At 34.2% G+C, this 21,631-nt stretch overlaps 1 protein-coding gene across 1 annotated transcript in view; it reads right to left on the reverse strand.

Annotated features, from left to right (window-relative positions):
- Positions 1–21,631, reverse strand: part of LOC138308525 (protein FAM167B-like) — a 55,990-nt gene that overhangs the window by 6,619 nt on the left and 27,740 nt on the right. Inside the window, exon 2 of the mRNA XM_069249541.1 lies at positions 8,206–8,297. The gene's annotated coding sequence lies outside the window, so the exon portion shown is untranslated. The remainder of the gene's footprint in view (positions 1–8,205; positions 8,298–21,631) is intronic.

A 21,631-nucleotide genomic window follows, 5' to 3' on the forward strand; every position in this document is an offset into this window, starting at 1 on the left:
TAGAAATTTTGTTGACGCCATGACGTCACGAGGCTTTATTGCATGGGTAGCCATGCAATACAGCCTCAAGCGACATGAGAGTATTGCCCTGGACCAGCCAGTATTACACTCGTAGGTATGAAAGAAAATTGTCTCCGTCAACTGTGGGAGGTCTGTTACTAAATGATCTGGCCTGTCGTAGCTGAGATATGCTTTATAGGACTCATGCGCACCTAAATCAGCCAATTAGTGTATGGTTTATAGAAGTCCTCGTAAAACAGAAGCTAAATACTGCATCACTAGGAAACATCCTCTGACACGACAAAGGAAACGTGCTTGTATCGTATCAGGGTTATAGATGTTTTGAAGCATCAGTAATTTACTTTAAGCAACCGTCGATGTGTTTAGGTAGTTATGTACTATCTGAGGTTGGCGGCAGCAAATACGCTTTTAGTTATTTGTAGTTTATTTTGTTACTTTAAATAGGCAGATGTAACATAACTAAAATAATGAAACAGAATAATGTCTTCGTAACAAACTAATCTAAAGCTCATTTAGTAAAATTGTGGAACCTCAAAGATAATAAATAATGATGCAGTTTTGATCTTAATTGAAGTCATTTACAGCCTGCATCTGTAGTGCATTTCGTATTAGATAATACAATACTATTTTGAGGTCTAAACTATTGACGTTAAATTTTAATTTTATTTATGAATGGTTATAGTAAATAAAAAGTTATGGTTTATCTTTTGAGTTCACTACCTGGCAAGGTAAAGGCGTGGTTCTGGGGGTTTGCAATCACATTTTGTACATATTTGAAACGTTGAATGTGTGAATGATCCACTCATATATATTCCTATGTGACACCACTTGAACAGATAAAATCCAACTAATTCAGATTGAGATTTAAGTAGAAAACATCCTTGTGTGTTGTAATTTCAATGGACTATGGCCTTAAATACTATCTGCCATTGTGAAAGATTTGTGTGTGACCTTGTGAGGAGGTTAAGAGAGTTTTCTAAGTCTGACAAATCTCTATAACCATATTGTGTTCCGAGGACACTACCATTGATTAACCCACACCTCGCTACCCTAGTGTCCCGCCCAATCAGTTATTATTAACACATTCACGCATCGATTCATTAAAGCTACTAAACGGGTTTCCATGGTCAACATTGAATAGTAACCTCGCTTCCTGATCAGTGGGAAGTTCACTATAGAACTTATTCATTTACTAGGGAGGGAATTTACATCTAAGGATTTCTATGTAACATAGTTATATAGTTAAGGTTGTCGTCTGGAAACCTAAGTAAGGATGTACTAAGCCTTGAAGTAGAAGAAAACAATTTACGGCAACACAATTTTGCGGTTTCACGGCTTGCGAATTTTTCACAGCTATTTACCCTCGCGATAAAGAGTAACAAAATGTTTCTCTTCTAAAAGGTAACGAAGTAAATATATAGCTTCTGTAGTATTCCACGCTGTTTTCCTTCGCTTATTCGATATTTCAGTTACAAAAAAATGTACTTACTTAATGCGAAATCTCAAATATTGCTCTTAGTTGTTAGTTTCCTATTAAACCAATAGTATAATGTTGTGCCACATTTTCATGTCTAAAAGGCAACGAAATAAATCTATAGCTTCTGTAGTATTCCACTTAGTTTTCCTCCGCGTATTTGCTATTTTGGTTACATAAAACAGGCTTTAAATATACTTACTTATGCGAAATTTCTAGTATTGCACTTAAATGTAAGAGTTTTCCACCAATAACTTAACATCGCACCACACTCTGACGATATCTCCTTGTTGATACACCTTCATTTGATTGCTACGTCCATATCGCATTGTTTTATACATGGACGCCCGGTCTGACCTTTTCTATTTAATTTGGGCCTGTCACCATTAGGTTAATTAACATGTCACAACTTTAAATCTCGTCACTGTCGACGAATGAAATATATTTTCCATATCGGTATTATCCTACATACCTTCAGGTCAAAGGTCATTGTAAAAGCTATTTTGAAATCAAACGGTATTATTTAATTGTGTGATTTACATAGATTTGTAATTAACTCGACAGGCCAATATCAAAGGTGACCAATTATCATTAATATATGCATGTTTATTGACATTTTTAACCTGTACAAGAACAGTAGCCTTTTCTTTGGTCTATATTTAGACTTGGCCAGACTCGTTTAAGATTTATATCGTTTTAATTTCAACTATTACTGTCGTTAAATATTCTTGTTAAACAGTTTTAAGATTTATTTTAAGTCTTTTAAAGACCTTCGCTTATGCAAAATGTAGTTGCAAAGGATTCCCACGACATTGCCAAATGAAAGACAATCTATCAAAGCATCACGGTATGTGTAGTATATAACATGTATTTGTTATTTCAAGTTAAGCTTTGCGATTGTAGAAAATATAACTCACAAGATAAGGATATTTCCTTTGATTTCAATGTCGATATTAGAAACATAAAAACCAAATTAAGTTAAATACATGTGCACTGCCTTTCAGAAAATACCTTTACTTTTATACACAGAAGTATTATATACAAAAGCTATATCAAATTACCAATGATTTGTGGAGAAGTCGATAACTTCCACTAAATAAACAAAAACTTTCATATAAAAAATATTGTTAAAAAGTCATAATCTGTAAAAAAAAAAAAAACCAATATATAACCTATATTACTAGTTTATGAAGTCACCTTTTGAGGATTTAAGGATATGCATGCCGAACGAAAAGGTTCAATACTTCCGTGCCGGAATTGCGTAATCAGTCGATATCGATTACGGTTTATTAACGGGCGTATGTGTTTGAACGTTTGAAATGCAACCTCTATTTGATTGCCGGATGCTGTAATATAGAGGGCGCTTGTTTCCGCGACATTCTGACGTCTAAGCAGGTCAGATATTAGGAGTATTGACATTTTTTGTGTGAGTGTTTTTATGTCGTAGTGGTTGATTGTTAGTCATGTGTGCAGCCTTGTCAAAATCAGCATGATCCATGTGAGAAAATTAAAATGCAATCGATTATTTTATTGGAGAAACGTCATTTAAATGACGATAAAATTTGCTTTATATAATATTCGGTTGGATAAACATAGGTTAAACTACAATATATGGTGTCATTTTTTTCATTTGGTTAACTATTTAAACTAAAATAATTCAAATATCATTTGTGATAGGATATCTTATTTTCATTTGTTTACTGTATGGCGTTATTCTGATGTTATTCTAAAATAATATATTTTAGAGACAAACATCATTAAATGGACGAGAGATATATAGGTTGAAGAGTGAGTGCCCAGAGAAAAAAACACCAACCTACATTGAGTCTATGGCAACTGCTCATCTGGACTTCAAAACCGCTACCAATAGAGAGGGACTAGTAGTAATCTGTCAATGCACATTTTCCACCCGACCACTGCAGCCCCCTTTCCGAATAGATACGTGTTCTGATCTATCAGAGTTACTTTCCTAATTCCATTCCGTCAGTACTGACGGAGTGAAACGAAGGGAAGTAACTATGATAGATCAGAATGTCAGTACTGACGGAGTGAAACGAAGGGAGGTAACTCTAAAATATCAGAACGATGCATACGTTATTACCCATCAATGCATCCTCGACACTCAAGGTGCTGCTCTTACTGTCAAAATATACATACCTGTACTATAACATAGCAAAACTGAAGGCTCCGTCTGAGACAATGGATGAACTGTGGTTCGATGTACATCAAAAGAATCGAATAATGGTACATTGTGGTTGGCTTTGTGGCTTTAAAGTTGAGCGTTGCTCTCTGTAATTTTCAAAGTACGTTTCTACTGGTCTGTGATCCGTTAGTTTTTCTCTTGAATTAACTCCAGTTTTACTATGACATTACAGAAACTTTTTAGTGACAGTGAAAGTAACCCCTGGAGTATCGAAGATGTCATAAATGTGACGATTAATATTTCTTCGTAACATTAGCTGTTGTAAGGGCATTTAAATATTTATTCTTTTTAAATGCCCTTAGTTTATTACCTTGTAAAGTGTAACTAAAATTAAAATACTATAAAGAGGTGTAACGTACCTACCATGCCCCTTTGACTCCTTATTAATTAGTAATATTTTAAGGTATCGTAGATATACATCAAGTAAATCAAGCGTTACTAATATAAAGCTATATAATCTGTAGTTACTAAAGTTGTTGGTATACCCAAATATCTATCTAACAATACGGCTTCGAAAAATGATTTAAAATTTTAAAGACTTTAAATTTCGCTGAGGTATAAAGCCTGTTATCAGTTTAAATGATATGAACATCAAAACTGCGGAGATGATGAGGTTTAATAATGAATTTTCTCAATGTCCTCTCGCGATGATGTTCCAGATCTGCCCTTACCAACAGACACAGATAAGCCATGAATATAAATCGTGGTAGATCTTTGCTGATTCAAAAAGAAAACAAAAACTGTTTCACCACTGCAGTGATTCATTGTCGGTTATCCTCTATAATATCTCCTAACATATAGCGACCATTAAACTCAAGGTCTATTAAAGTTTTCTTTAATACATTATATCACCTACTGACAGAGAACTATCATCAATGTACTTATGGCAAATTCTGGTAGCTCTGTTTTCTCTCGACTAAGCTTAAGGATTTAGAAAGGAAATGTAATTTCATATCCTGAACATCTTATTGAATTAGAGTGAGCTATTTTCATAAGAACGAACTTGAATACCTTTGGTAATTATTGAAAAGTATGTGTTAATGGTAAGATTGGTAAGAAAAATCAAACTTGAAGATTCGTAATATGGAGTTTTTGCAAAGTGTGATCGTTTCCTCCAAATTGCTGTTAAAATCATGACGCAACGACAATAAAAAAACATGGCTTAGTCATTTGGTAAAGAAGTAATACTCTCAGCAGGTACACGGGGCACAAGAGAACTGACGTCAGCCAGTACGGTTATACCATCAGCCCTGACAGCATTCACAACATGCTGCTGCAGCGACATAAAAACAGGCAAGATAAACGTTTGGAAATTTGGGCTGTGATTCCTATGCAGCCAACATTCTGTCTCATATTGTGTTGTTCGCTCGTCCGAATGGTAATTTCGAAATATGCTAAGTCGTGGTATTCGGCCAAATATACAAAATCATTCATCTTCTCTCGATGAACCACCAGTGTACATCGTTTCTTATATAAGACTACAAATAGTTCCCTCATGTCCCTAATTATATTCCTAAAGTCACTTGCCATCTCGTTATAAGGATTCCAGACGCAATTATGACGTTTTCTTTGAAAGCATGTTTTGGCAGTGTTTAAAATAGCTCATCTGAAATCACGATTCGAACATAAAGAACATATTTTAGGTTATTTAAGAACATTTTTGTCTGTCTGCATTACACTCCATTTTAATATTACCCTATCCTGTCCCTTTTCAAAGGTCCTTAATCATGGAGAAACATGTAAGAGTATAGGATAATAACTCAAACGTAATGAAACAATTGTTTTTTTATATGTATGTCCAGTGTGACATTCATTTTGTTAGTGCATAATTTTTGTTGAGCGTTTTTCAACTCATTATTACACTTTAAGCTGTTATTACACATAAGTGTCTGATGAGAAAAGGTTGGCGAATCGCTTCAAAGAGTGTATTCTGATCTATTAGAATAGAGTCACTTCCCTTTCTTTCACTTCCGTCGGAACTTAACTATGTTACATCAGATTTCATAGAGTGTGACGTTTTACACGTATACTTCCACGGCATAGAGTGTGACGTTTTACACGTATACTTCCACGGCATAGAGTGTGACGTTTTACACGTATACTTCCACGGCATAGAGTGTGGCGTTTTACACGTATACTTCCACGGCATAGAGTGTGACGTTTTACACGTATACTTCCACGGCAAAGAGTGTGACGTTTTACACGTATACTTCCACGCCATAGTTGTTGGTAATTCGGATCCCACATTAGACAAATCCCAGGACCATATGAAACATATAGATTTTTCCTCTGGAACTCCAGTTTCCTTCACCACCTTCAATAAACGTTTTATAACACCATTTTGGGTGTTAGTAATACCCCAAACAAAATAAATAGACCAATAGCGTTTATGGGAAAGAACTACTCCATATGTGTTTGTTTACATTTTATATTGCCAGATGATGTTCTTGGATTGAGACAAAATCACATGTGATATGTACGCATGAATTTCTTTCTAAATCAGCAACACCTTTAATAAGAAAGTTATGTCATGCGAACTGAACTGTAAACGATATAATAAATATGCTACTATATATAACTATACTTAATAAGTTAGGTCATCCGCTTCATTTATTTCTAAAATAAGGTTTATTGACAATTTAGTGTTGCAAGTGAGGTAGACCTTTTAACAAATAAAGCCACCATTATGATATACATCATTAAAGTGTACATGGGTCATTTAACCATTCCGAACACAATTTTTATCACAAGAATGCATGACCATTAAATTTCAAATAGAACGAAAGTTGTAAAAAAAAGTCATTATTTTTATACAATACTGTGTATAAAGTTCAAAAATGACTTGCAGAAATTCGCAATTTGAGGAACAAAAAGAAATATGTCACTATTATGTGAAGCATATGGTAGAACTACTTGTTTCAATAACGTTTTATGCACTTTTAACTATCTGATGTAAGTTATTCATAAAAGTAAAAGATGGACCTGTCATCAAGGCTTTGTCTATATATATATACATAACTGCGATAGAATATCTTACAAGAAATATGGCAATGTACTATATCAAATTAGTACGCTTCATACAAAATGTAATAAGAGTTGAATGATTCCAACAGCTTCAAAAGAATTTTAAATGATAATCAAGATTGTACGTGAAGATTGGCGAGTGACTTTTTGACAACCATTCAATATAGTCCTAATTTGATGGGTTGACACTAAATGTCAAAACAACATGGGAAGTCCGGAAATTTTTTTTATTATTATTTTAATTAAGAGGACAGTGCAGTGTGGGGGCGAGAGAGATGTTCACAAAACAACAATGAATTTTACAAATGTCACGTAGGGTCTCTGTCTGACATTTGAAACTAAGGTAATTTATGGAAATTTACGAATTATGGTAATTCAATCATTCTGTATTAAATTTCGTGAATGCTTGTCATCAGAAATGCAACCTCACTTGTCGACAGTTAGACTATGCATCTTTCTGACACGTTCAGTTTGTTGACGGTCATTACAAGTTCCATTTCAAAAAATTTCTCCGTTTTACAGCCGATATTTTCAATTTTCCCTGACTTTCATGGCGGTTACCTAAATAATGTTGATAAAGTAGCACATGCTATTCGGTATTTGCATAATACATAGTTATCTGCTCTTGTGGGTAGGTATTGATTGTGACGTCATGTGTTTGCGAGCGTAACATCATACATTTCGGAGAAAATGACGTCAAATTTGCGCCCTTAAAATATTGACGTTACAATCGATACCTACCCGCAAGGGAGCTAACTCTGTAATATGCAAAGACGGAATAATGATAGCCATAACAGTTAAAAGAGTTTTCCTAAATTCTAGCCGCGATGACCGTATAAATTAAAAAGATGCCCCGTCATATTACCATAAGCCCTCCAAATCTTGGTTGCTAGTTCGCATTTTATTAAGGAAATACCTAAGATTAAGATTAACCACAGAAAAATATAACAGAAGTGAAGGAAATTTTCATAACTTCAGAGTTTCCCCATAACTTTTGTATGTTTTAATGAAGGTTTTAATTTGAGGCCTACTTAATTTGTATCCTACAGACAAACGTTTGTAAGAGTCCAGTTTTATCTGAAATACAACTGTTAGTATTACTTCTTCGGCCTATTTTTAGACTGAAAGTTTTACCTTAATGGTCAAAGTAAAAATTCTATAATCGGTTGTTTTTATTGACTTACGTATTCTGATAAATATTTTGACACCTTGGAACATGTAAAACCTCACGAAGATTTGAGACTCTCAACCTGATTATAAGATACGTAATCCAATACTTACATATGGTAAGGTGTGAATGTTTAAACTTTACATTGTCTCAAATGTAAACAAGCGAAGGTGCGTTCGTTATAATCCATATGTGACCAGGGGTCACATCACAACCTAATATCTATTACATTAGACTTACACAAGTGCCGATTATTCTGCGATTCCCTACTTAGTAATACTATTTAACTGTTCCATTGATACCGTGTTAACTTACAGCTTAGATTTATAGGATTGTGCCAGGCTTGGACATGTCAAGGCTTTCGGTAGTCAAAGGAGGCGTGTAGTCTCAGTTGTTCCTCTGCTAACCTGTGAAAATAAAAGAAGGAAATTATTTTACTTTACAATGTATCTCAAGTCGTAATTCATGTTTCCGAAAATGGCACATGTTCAGAGATCATGAATGAAATAATACGAAACCTGACATTCGCTATTATTGGGTTTATTATTTTAACGTCCTATTAACATTTGCAAACATTTTTGAGAAACAAATCAATACATACCAGATTTGATAATAGATATATGCCTATTACGTCAGGAATCATTTTTATATTCTAGGTCTAAGTAAAACACAAAACGACGGTATCATAGAGTTTCCACTGTATGGTGTTAATATCGTTAGTTACATACAATGACGTTAAAAATGTTTACAACAAAGTGAGCTATAGTTGAATAAAGGCACATAGATTTATATTTAATCAAAGAATTCGCAAAGAGTGTGTCCAATTTTTTTTAATTGCAAAACTCCATCTTTTTATCAGTAGAAAATAGTGGGTATTTTGATAATATTTCTGGTAGGTCATATTGTGACGATAATTTCGAAGATAATTTTCATATACACTGGTATCGTAGTTTGTCGTGCTTTGTTTTGTTATCGTTTTCATATTGACAACTAGGTTTACATTTAGGACGTGCCATATTTAGGAGGTGGCGAAAAGCCAAAGTACTCGAAGAAAAAAACATCGATCTACGATCATTATCCATACAATTTCCTTACATGAAATTCCAACTCGACACTCAGGGAAAGGATTATATTTGTGTGTTTTCTGATATCTAAAACGTTATCTAAACTGTCTTGTAATTTAGATGAAAAATTTCTGTGACAATAAACTGTCGCAAATTATGGCTAAAGATACGGTGTCAACATAAACACGCGATAGATGGCAATTCCAGCTCTTTAAATCACATTCCTATCTTTTGATCTTGTTGTGATGTCATATAAATGCACTTCTATATACTGTTTTATCACTCAGCCAACACAGCTGTTTTATGACAGTGTTTACGACTTGTACTTTACAGCAACTATTTTTCTCTTGCCTTCAGCTTTTGCTCATTTCGCGGACGGCTAGAAATCCCGAAAATTAATCTCCGCTATAATGTTACAAACAAAGGTAATGTAGAAAGAATAGTCTGGCATGCAAACGCGAACTTAGGACTCCGCGAATATGAAGTCGTTTACAAGATGTCGCCTTACTGATTTTAGCACATTAAAAGCATGTGGAATGTTGTTTTAAGTGTTTATGATATTCCAATCATGCTAAATATGTAGTTTATTAAACAAAAAATCTGACAAAATACTAAATGTAAAACATGATAATAGAGTAATCTATTTTAGATTTTAAACGCGAAAATACGTCTCTGCCAAAACGAAATTGTTTACAGTATATAATACTATACACATTACAGGAATGTGGAATGTTGTTTTACTGTTTTATAATATTAGGCATTCCATTTAGGCTAAATATACAATTCACTCAACAAAACATTCTCACAAAATACCAACGGTTAAACATGATATTAGAGTTATTTATATGAAGTGAGGACGCGAAAATACGTCTCCGCCAAAATGAAAAAGTTTACAGTATAACACTATACACATTACAGGAATGTGGAATGTTGGTTTTACTGTTTTATAATATTAGGCATTCCATTTAGGCTAAATATACAATTAATTAAACAAAACACTCGAGTAAAATACAAAAGGTTAAACATGATAGACTAAAGCTATTTGAAGTATTTGAAGGCGAAAGGGCAATGATTTTTTATAATCCTAATTTAATATCATTAACTCTGTAATCATATTTGTTAACCACTATTGCCGTAAAGTAATACTGTATTAACAACATTAGGGCACTGTAACAACATACCGTATATACTAAACAACATTCAATACTAAAAAACACATAGCATGCCTATTCCGCATTTGCAGATTACATAGTCAGATACTATGTCAGTCTGTAGGTGAGTGACGCAGCGACGTTCAAACTTTTAAAAATATCGAATCATTTATGGTAGCTGACCCAAAGGCCGTGCTTGACCCTGGTCATATAGAGCGTCCACCCAGAATATATAACACCTTTTTCCTAAAGAGAGATTTTGACAATCTCCTTCCAAAAGGGGTGGGTGGTGAGGCTGATTTTCCACATGTGTCAGATACTCGGAGGAGAGGGTGATTCTCTTCCACATGATGTCAGAGATACTCGGAGGAGAGGGTGATTCTCTTCCATCATGTGTCAGAGATACTCGGAGGAGGGTGATTCTCTTCCATCATGTGTCAGAGATACTCGGAGGAGAGGGTGATTCTCTTCCCCATCATGTGTCAGAGTCGGAGGAGAGGGTATTCTCTTCCTCATGTGAGAGATACTCGGAGGAGGGTGATTCTCTTCCATCATGTGTCAGAGATACTCGGAGGAGAGGGTGATTCTCTTCCATCATGTGTCAGAGATACTCGGAGGAGAGGGTCATCCAGCTTTACAGATAAGCCTTCTCTTCCATCATGTGTCAGAGATACTCGGAGGAGAGGGTGATTCTCTTCCATCATGTGTCAGAGATACTCGGAGGAGAGGGTGATTCTCTTCCATCATGTGTCAGAGATACTCGGAGGAGAGGGTGATTCTCTTCCATCATGTGTCAGAGATACTCGGAGGAGAGAGGGTGATTCTCTTCCATCATGTGTCAGAGATACTCGGAGGAGAGGGTGATTCTCTTTCCATCATGTGTCAGAGATACTCGGAGGAGAGGGTGATTCTCTTCCATCATGTGTCAGAGATACTCGGAGGAGAGGGTGATTCTCTTCCATCATGTGTCAGAGATAGTCGGAGGAGAGGGTGATTCTCTTCCATCATGTGTCAGAGATACTCGGATGAGAGGGTGATTCTCTTCCATTTTCGCCCTACGGTAGTTACAATGGGAATAAAATTGCATCTTCAAAGCGATTAGTCAACTGCCCGTGCGGGTAGAGGTTTTCATTGTGACTTACGTGTGTTAACGAGGAGTACAACGTCATTGTTCTTCATTGCGTTTCAATGTATACCAACCCACAAGGACAGATAACTCTGTAATATGCATAACATGATACATTTAACACAACTATGCTATATCATAGAATAGTGTTATATATTATATATCGCCATGAACGAGTCACTATGATTTGTCCGATTGATGGGGATTGAAAACTCTTACTGAGAGGAGAGCGGCAAGAATACAAATGGAATAGATCCTATCTAGAACAATGTAATTAGATTATTCACGAGTGTTAATCCTTGATCTTTGATTCTTCATTACTTTCCATTTAGTCAGTACATACATGTAAGCTTTCGTCAGCTAAGGGTGACGCACCCGTAGTGTTGTGAAATCCGGTAGAGTATTAGCTACCTCTGGAATCATTCAGTCAGTATTTACTGGTTAATCAGCTCCCCAGGGAAAGTTTTCTTAAGATAAGAAACAAGACTGGCTTAAAGGGGTCGTACTTGCTATTAATTCTCAAACTTCTTGTATTCAACATACATGTATATTTTAAGGATTTCCTAGAGGATTTTTTACCATTGTAATTACATTACATTTAAAATAGTGTTATAGAATGTTGATTGACTTTGTAATCACGATTGATCGACGAGTATCATTTTGATTCATTTGTTTAGCAAAATATACCAAAAAATTGTACATTTCAGTTAAACAAACCAAGTCGCGATTTCGTCTATGATTTGCAAATTAACATATTTAGATATTCAATTTTCTCATTTGATCAATTGATTCGGAAGGAGATTAGCATGATGTAAAACTACTTAACGATTAAAAAATATATTCCTGCCCTAAGCGAAATCCAAATTTAGATACTCAAAGTACTTAGTGACTGACTAACCATAATGTATGAAATTCCACTATTTTTTTTGTCTCGTTAAATTCCTCCACATTTTCGTAAAACTATACTTCTAAAAGTTATCAAACAATTGAACTGAACTATGTAACAGGCTTGTCTACGCTCAGTACAGATAGCTTTCAAAGTCTTTTGCACTTTTATCACTTGAGGTTATGCACTGAGATTCATCTCGAGGAAGTCTGTCATAGTTTTGTTTTCTATACAGTGGAAAATAAATACCTCTGTGTAATCTAATTCTCAATTGGAACATTATGGAAACTTTATACAGAATCTATATAGTTTACAGATAAACCTTTTCGTGAAAAGGATATGTAAACGGACTCGGTCAACTGATTTTAAGGAGGCAAACTTTTCACTTGGATTATGTTTTGAAATGGTATACGTAATTATGGTTGAAGTTGTGAAATAAAGTTCTAAAAATTACTTTCTGGACATTAGTAAAAGAAATAGTCAGCGGTCTCTTATTTTATGTCCAAAGAACCAAAAATATCAGGAAAATAAAAAATAAGTAACAACAAAAACATAGCTTAAAAATATTGATGGGGATCTTTCAAAGCCGAAATATATATAAAAACTTAGCTCGATTTTGATTTAAAGACAACGTATTTGTGTACTTGCGTTTTGTGTTGAAATGATGACTTGGTGGAAACATTATCTGATGTTCGGGTAACCTAGTCTTCTAGATGACGCCCTTATTACCCCATTAGTAATATAAGTACTTGTGTAGTTTACGATACAGGACTGAGTGTATTGGATAATATAACATTTCATTTCCTAATGTACCGTATCACATCATGAATTACACAAAGGAATATACACGTGCTGCGTCTAAGAATGTCACGCTCTATGCCCTAAGATATTTACATAAATATTGTATTTCCTTAAGTTTGTGATTAGTAATGATAGAAACCTATAATTGATTCCATATAAATACTCATTTACAGAATGGTACCAGTCAGTCAAGTGTAGTTAAGACGACTTAAGGTTTTGTTCCGATACTCCGTCGAGAACATGTTGTATCTAGTGTCTTCTGATATGATAACTTGAGCTAAGAAGGAAAGTTGCTGTGTCATTAAATACCCTTATATGATACACATAACGACAAATACCACAAAAGGTTACTTCTCTATAGAATATTTCTTACATTAAGACATAAGGGAACCTATCGTGCGAAAGATCATCTTTAGATTACATCAGTACATTTTGCAATTAAACTAATTAACATACTTAATATGTTATATTTTGCGCATTTGATACAAAAAAAGAAAGAATCTATTCTGTTAGAAACGATTGAATTCTGTTGAAAACGGTTGAAAAGTGAGAATGGGTAATAAAAGTATAAACGGGTGAAAACAGTATACAGCAAAACCTGTAATAGCGACCACATCTTCATAAAGACCACCTGCTCCGTCTGTTTTCGAATGGTCTTTATACAGTGAAACCTGTCTATAACGACCGCCAAGGGACCAAGACAAATTGTCTCTATAGCCAGGTAGTTTTTATACCGGTGTTGGAATCGACCATTTGGGAGCTTAAAAAAAGGCGATTTGTAAGGCAGGTGATTTTTTTACAGAGGTGATCGCTAAGGCATGTTTGTCTTTATGACGTTTTAAGTAGTTTTTTGATATATGACTGCTGATGGTAAAGGTACCTTCAGAATATTACGACCATAGCAATAAACAGCAATAAACAGACCGGGACATCTTCATAAGAGGGCAATGAAATATTCTGTTTTTATAGTCACACTTTAATTTGGTATTAATGAAATCTAATTGAAAGATATAATCACATAAAATAGTGTAATTATTTCATAATTATATAAATACCTTTCTATACTTCTCTTTTTTACCAAATTGATCTCCTGAACATGTCACATATCAAATTACTGTATACGCCAAAGGAAGTATCAAATTTTAAATTCGGGACACATGACGTCACAACCGCAATTATTTCTCCAATTTTGTTTAACCAAATGGCAAATCATTTCCACTTTAAGTTTTAAAAATACGGCTAACTTAACTTGAATAGGAAAGGAAAGCATTAAACATTTTAAAGAAGACTTCTTAACTTAAGAATCTTTCCTTAACTCATGTAATGCTTTCTTATGAAGAATTTTAAGAAAAAGAATTTCATAAAGTTATGGATTCCTTGTGAACTGGGCTGTTGACGATTTTCACAACTGCACAAATAACTCCCCTCCTTCAGTAAACGAACCCCTGACACGAACAGTTAGTACCGGCACACCAGTTACAGGGGCCGTGACCTTACAACTCAATACTACATATCACATATACGTAACGAGTAGTAACGGGCCACATCCGCGGCTATAAACAAGTACTCGTGACGGCAATCAGGCCTAGATCTATTTCACTCAGTGAGTTATGAGCATTGCTTATTGACTTACGATTGTATGGGAGCAACAATGTATACTTGTAGATTAGCCAGCATTGTTTCCGATAGAAATATTCTTTATCATAAACAAGAACATAGAAGTATTATTTACATTTTTAAGTCTTGATAAAAACACTGGAAGGAAAGCCCATTTAAACAATGGTTAACACCCATCATATAATAAAAGTAAACTTGGTATGTATATGTATGTGATGTTTGTTTCAGAGTGTAAATGGAAATCACCCAGTAATTATATATATATTGTAAAAGTGGAAATTTTCGTGAGTTACTTTGATATCTTACACTGCGACTAGTATTTTGTGTTTATGACATCCGGTATATTGATACCAGACCGAAAATATAAATTTACGAAAATAACAATGTCGTGAAATATTTTAACTTGTAAATCGCAAAAATAAACAAAGTGTGTAATGATTTTATGCTACACAAATGGAATGCAGATGTTTAAGTATGTCAAAACTAAAGATATATTATATTTTAATGACGTGACGTCCTCCCTGTCTGCCAGTTGACAAATACAACACGAGAGACACATATCCCCTGTAATGTAATTAATTGGCACAAATCGACTCTAATCTATGTCAGTGATTACTTAAGTGCTTTAATGGGTAGCCTTTCTGACCTTGTGGATATATCAACAACAAGCAAGGTCATACTGATAGATTCACCCTTCCGCCCTTAGACTTCCATGTCATTAGAATCAAATCCCCAGAGCCAAGACTACTGTTATTGAGCTATTTATAAAGGTATGTATTTAAGCCTTTATCTACAGTTGTTAATACCTCGGTGGTGTTTTTCTGGTTGATTTCACCATCAATCTTGTTCAACAATATACCAAAATGAATTGTATCAGACACAACTCAGCGACGTCCATTACTTGTGTGGTGTCGATAATCCAAGCACAAAAATCTTTACACACGCCTTAGAAGACAATGGCCGTTTGGCCCAAACAGATCACCGATGATTTTATCGGCTATAAATTAGACCACGTCAAAGGTGGTATGATATTTTTCCTCTAGAACCTGTAAAAAAGCATCATGAAATGAATTCATAGTGAAGTTATAAATTCTCCGTTTTATTAAATGCAGTCATTATTGTGCAAAACATATAAGGTAACATTCCCAAGAGTTAATTTTACTCAAGCCGCGCAACAAACAAGTGTCTTTCGACTTCAATTTTTCCACTTCTATTTCTTTGAGACATATATACAGGTGTCAAAAATTGTATTGGCTTTGTAAATATCATTCGCACAGTTAACCATAAATTACTATATTCAATTTGAGATCAGGGTTTATCGGAAATAACGTTAGATTAGAATGATTCTTCCAGTTGGCTTTATTTTCAATAGCAGTTGTGGATTCCAACAGTGCTATACAATGTAAACTGTTTTTTCTACTCAATTGTTATACTGTATGCATATGCTATAAGTATATAATTATAACATTATTAATTTGTACTTTTATAGTATCAATATTAAGTATCTTCGGGTGTTATTTTATTATAAACTATTAGAATATCTTAGTAATGATATTTATATACCAAGTTATCATTTCTGAATGAAATCCCAGCTGAAACCTCTCCTGTCATTTAAAGAAATCCTAAAATTCTGATTTTACGTTCCCATACAGTTTCTGTTATCAGTGATCTCTAACTATAAACGCCGTGTTTAAAGAACATGACGAAAACAGATAAGGATAAACGTGCCGATGTAGTTACGTAAGTTATCCACAAAAGTGTCCGACCAGTTCCCAACTAACAGTTACTAATGCTATCCATTGACTCCAGTAATAAGCGGCGACATCTCTAATATACATTGTGTTTCTTCCCTGTATTTGCACGTCGAACGTTGCCAATACTGAATTCATGTACAACGATAAGATGATACGTTAACTGATTGTTTTTAAGCGCTACAGTTTCCATTGATGCATGTAGATGTATTACTTAGCACAAAAACACACAAGATACAATCCTTTCCGATTATCATCCAGAATGGATACGACCGTAATATCAAAATTGGACTTTAAAAAAACCTTCCTTTTATAACTGCATCGGAAAAGCATACATTTATTTGTATGAAGTCATAGGCTCTGAAAAAACAAATCATTCCAAAATGAGAACAATGACCATTGGTGGAATATCATAAATATATATAAGTATTCGGGGAAAAGCAACCGACCTACAAGTAAATTTTCCTAACTGCTCTTCGTTGGATTTAAAGTTGAACCTTAGGTACATTAACAGTGGCAATGTATCGGAATGTTGCGGTACATCATTGTATTTTAAGAAAGGTATTACCGACGATATCTAGATCTTAAGTACACCCCTGTTCTAAAAATGACACCATAATCCGTGGAATTTTTAAAGTACAAAATATGGTTCTTTTAATCATCTGTTTAGATGATTAACTATGTAGACATAAGCCCTGAAACCGTCTTGGCTAGTTTGAAGATTTAAGAATTAATAAGCAACATTTATCAGCCTTTATTAGGCCCTACAAGTGACAGTTTGAACTTTACCACATGCCTATATAAACAATGTTAATGTCTACAGTAGCGTTAACCTGAAGCCGCGTTACCCAGGAAAATAAATTTATAGAATGATAAAACATGGTATAGGGAGATATCAAAGTGTTACTCACACTGCATTAAACTAAGATGGCACTAGGATCAAAAGGATGTGCAGTGATAATCGTCTCGTGCTGTGAAATTGATTAAGTTATGTATGCAATGTCCTGCACTTTCAAATATGCCTACCCAGCAACCGAGTCGCGAATCCTCCTAAAAATGTAACAAATTATTCGTACAGCACTAATCTCCTGGTGCACCTTTACTGCCGAGGCATGGTTTGATTTTATGTCGTTGTTAGGTTTAAACGTAAACATTCAAATGTCACTTGGATGAGTTTGTTTGGTTTAACTTCATATTAATTGCCATGGTCATTTAAAGATGCTCTACCACCTACAGAGCATACACGATACTCATCATCTGAACAATAATTGAAATAACTTGTAAATGTATGTCTAATTAACACAAAAATTATGTAAGATAACTTGGGTTGTTTTTGATGGTTGCGCTATCAGTACTTCATTCCATATAGGGCATTATACCATGTGAGTTTTTTGGGACGCAAATAATTTTTTTTTTCAATCTTGAAGTAAAATAAGAAGCTCTAACTTTTCAACGTAGTAATGGTGGAAAGTAAATAACTATTGCAACTGAAAAAAAAATTTTCTTCCGTTCCTGTTTTTGATAAAGAAAAACTAAAGTGTCATTTTTAAGGAGTTGTCGGATTGGTGGGAGGCTGCAGTATACTAATGTGTTGTGTTCCCTTGCCATTGTGTTGCCTTGTGAAAGAGATTATATTGGTGTGTCATGGAGATGACAAAAGACACAATTGTATGTACCTTTTGTTACTGTAAATCACTTGATTATCGTGAGACCCAAATGTTCGCGAGAGAAATACAATGTTAATTGAAATGTTTCGCGAATAAACTTATATATGACTTCACTTTTGTAAGTAAGAATTCCTGCATGATCGCGAATTTACGTTTTAACTACTATATTGAAAATAACGACGACGCCAAATATTGTTCACTCAAAAATGGAACGTTTAGCAGTAAGTGCTTATATAAACTAAACTGAGTTGTCATTAGGAAAACAAAGCATCACTTAAATTAAACCTCGTGTTATAGAACGATCCACTAAGTAATGTAGGTAGTTGAAGTTTGTCTTATTGTTTATTTTAAACGCTAGGTTTGAAGATATACTATTACTCTAGGGTGTCCAAGGATTTTCTGTCAGAGTAAATCGCGACCTCATACAAGTGAGTACATTGTATATTTTCATTCTTACATTCCAGGCGACTTAAATCAACAATCTACACCTTGTAGCACAAATTCTAGGCTAATAAAATTTATCAAAATAGCTTCAGGAATGCTTATGAACTATATATCTTATTAGCTAACTCATCTTCTTCTAGCCTTAAAAACAAGTTATATTTGTCTAATGCACTAGATTGTATTTTTATTTAAATCTCAATAGAATGTTGCATGAAGTAGAAAAAATGAAAGTTGAAACTTCACTCCAAAATAAACTCAGATTGCGTTTTTGTAACGATATGTACTTTCCAGTTTCTGTTCTAATAGATAGTACATTTCAACCTTATCACACAAGACAGCTTTTCTCGTGGTGCGAGGTAAACGACCTTGACCTGGTGAGGTCATTTTGAATAGTTGTGTAAATTAGGCTACGCATTACAGTAATCTACTCCCCAAACTCTCTCCGTGTGTGTCGAACAATGATCTGAATATTTTATAGCTCAGTCGAAGCGATTAATTATGTAACGATCCTACAATCGCCGTTTTATTGTCCGTCAACAGTGACTTTGTATTTTATGTGTGACCTTCGACCTTTGACAATGGAGGTTTAAAATCCAGGCTTAAGATGTTCCACCGCTGAAAAACAGTATTTTTCCCTATTAAAAACACGAGCAAAAAAATTGTTATTTTTCTTCAATTAAAAAAGTTACTTTCTTTACACTATTACCACCATTGAAAAGTTTGAGCTTCTAATTGTACTTCAAGATGAAAATATTTAAAATAATTAATTGCGTCCCGAAAACATTCCGTGGCACTATGACATATATGGAATGAAGTACTGATTGCGCATACACCAAAAGCAAAATAAATTATTATATATTTTTTTGGTGTTAGATAAACATATACATACATGATTAAACACCAGTTATTGTTCAAATGATGGGTATCGTTTATGCTATGTCGGCGGTGAGGCATCTTTGACAGACAACAGCGATCCGAAATAACAAGGGAATTTTTTTTTAAATGATAACTGATGTTTTAAGAAAAAAGAAATTAACATTTTTAATTAGTGATGTAGCGACCTCTAAATTTTGTAAAATAACGAAATCTTATTCTTAACTGTAAATTTATTTAATAAGGACAGATAATTTTCCTTTCTTTGAATCTTAGAGTCTATGTTAAGGGAGGATAGTTTGTTGACATGCCTCCTAGCAGTCTATCAGTCTTGATCCCATGTATTTCTGAATGAACTTTCATTGATCATTTCAATTGTTTAATTTGAAACTTGTTTTCCAGTCCTATTTCTCTGTACTTAATGCCTCATGCATTACATATTTAGTTTACATAAGAAGATAAATGAATACCTTATAACATAAGCCAAATTCCTTTGACTGTTTAAATAGTTATTTATGTCAAGGATATTTTTTTATTTGTTCAAATACTTTTTTTGCGAAATTGAGCATGATGAATTTAAACCTCAAGTATCAATGTAAATACAAATGTGTATTAACAAAGATCCACACAAAGGATAAATATCAATGAACAATATAGAGGCTCCACACGTCTAATGCAGTAAATATATAAACATAATTGTGGTTTTTAATCTTGTAAAATATGTCAGATATTACCTTAGTTTCTCATACTTTATGACATGAACTATCCATGGGTATACAGGTAATATGTCCTCACGTGAATTTCACGTGACTTTATTTGCATCTGCATCTCACGTGAACGTAACTTAACTATAACGTGAAAACATAATTTTAAAATCATATGTTTGGTGCTTTCAAATCATTTCCTGAAAAGAAGAACACCAAAGAAAGAATGATACAAAAGGTTTAATACCAATCAATACAACAAAGGTTCTACAGAGTGAATATACCGATAGCTAAGTTGGAAGAAAGGTTCTGGCTGGGTTGAAATTGATAACTAGAAATCAATAGTCAATGTAATTTAGGACGGACTCGTCCGTGTTTACGGAGAATCTGTATGGTGAACACATCTGTGCATTGTAATAGATTGTGTTATAGTGTAATCTCACTGAATCTGACTGCTAAAGATCTAGAGCAGCACACCCCAACCAGTACGTTATAATGGAAAGCCATTTAGAATAGACGGTAGAATCTACCGTAATGTTATTACACCATACAACATTGAATTCAAGTCTATGGTTAATGGCCATTTATTTTGACAAGAGAATACCGTAACATTGTCATTTACAAAAAAAAGTTATTCAGAATACATTTTACAAGAAATGGATATGCATGTTACTTTTATAATAAGATCCTATGTTAAGATATCGCATAACTGAGCAGTAATATTAGCTCGTTTTAAATATTTAATAGTTCGTCAAAAGATGCAGCTTATTTTTAATGAGGCGTCGATGAAAAAAAATATCAAAGAAGAAGTACTCTTCTAAAGCATCTGGAACCAAATTTTGATTGCATCCTAGGGATTCCAAACTTATTCTTAAATGATCTAGATGGGAGGTTAGTTGGTCCTCCAAAGTATACAAGCTGTCTATGATTTAATCACGTTGACATTATAAGTAACATTTATTTATCTAACTTTATTTTTTAGATATGATAAGGAAAGTCATGTTTTGAATGAGAGGGACCTGGCCTAACTCAGCTGCAGCAAACTGAAAATGTTTATTGCAGACCGATTTCGTTTGATGTGTTTATAATACCAAGACATTTAATGCACGTGCATCGAAATCCTGGTCGATGTTGCACGTGTAGATACCTATCTCGCGCGCTAATCTCTATTGATACTACCATGTTAAACAACGAACAAGAGAGATAGCCAGAACGGCAGGGAACCAAATGTAGTGACGCGCGTGCTGGATTTAAGGGTCAACTGGGCAAAGTCATAATCACTCCTCTACCTGAAATAGCACGTGTTATCACCGAGTGAATCAGCGCCGTACACATAGCTCGTCCGTTTGCCATTATTTACAGAATGTAATTTGTGCAATCCTCAAAACTACATAGAACTCACTGTGTACCCACACTACAGACAACACAGAAAATAAAATATTGAGGAATTAGTAAATACGTTATACATGTATATTAATCATAAGCCTTAAAATACAATATATTTTATAATTTTATGTTGAAGGCATCAAAACGTCCTGTAATATCAAAAGCTACTGAAATCTTCCGTTAAGATACGATTGATTTTTACTATAAATATATGTAACAAACTCAATTAAAATATAATTCAGCGGGTATATTATAACTGTGGATGTAGATA

Source organism: Argopecten irradians, chromosome 15, assembly GCF_041381155.1.
Source record: "Argopecten irradians isolate NY chromosome 15, Ai_NY, whole genome shotgun sequence".
Taxonomy (NCBI): domain Eukaryota; kingdom Metazoa; phylum Mollusca; class Bivalvia; order Pectinida; family Pectinidae; genus Argopecten; species Argopecten irradians.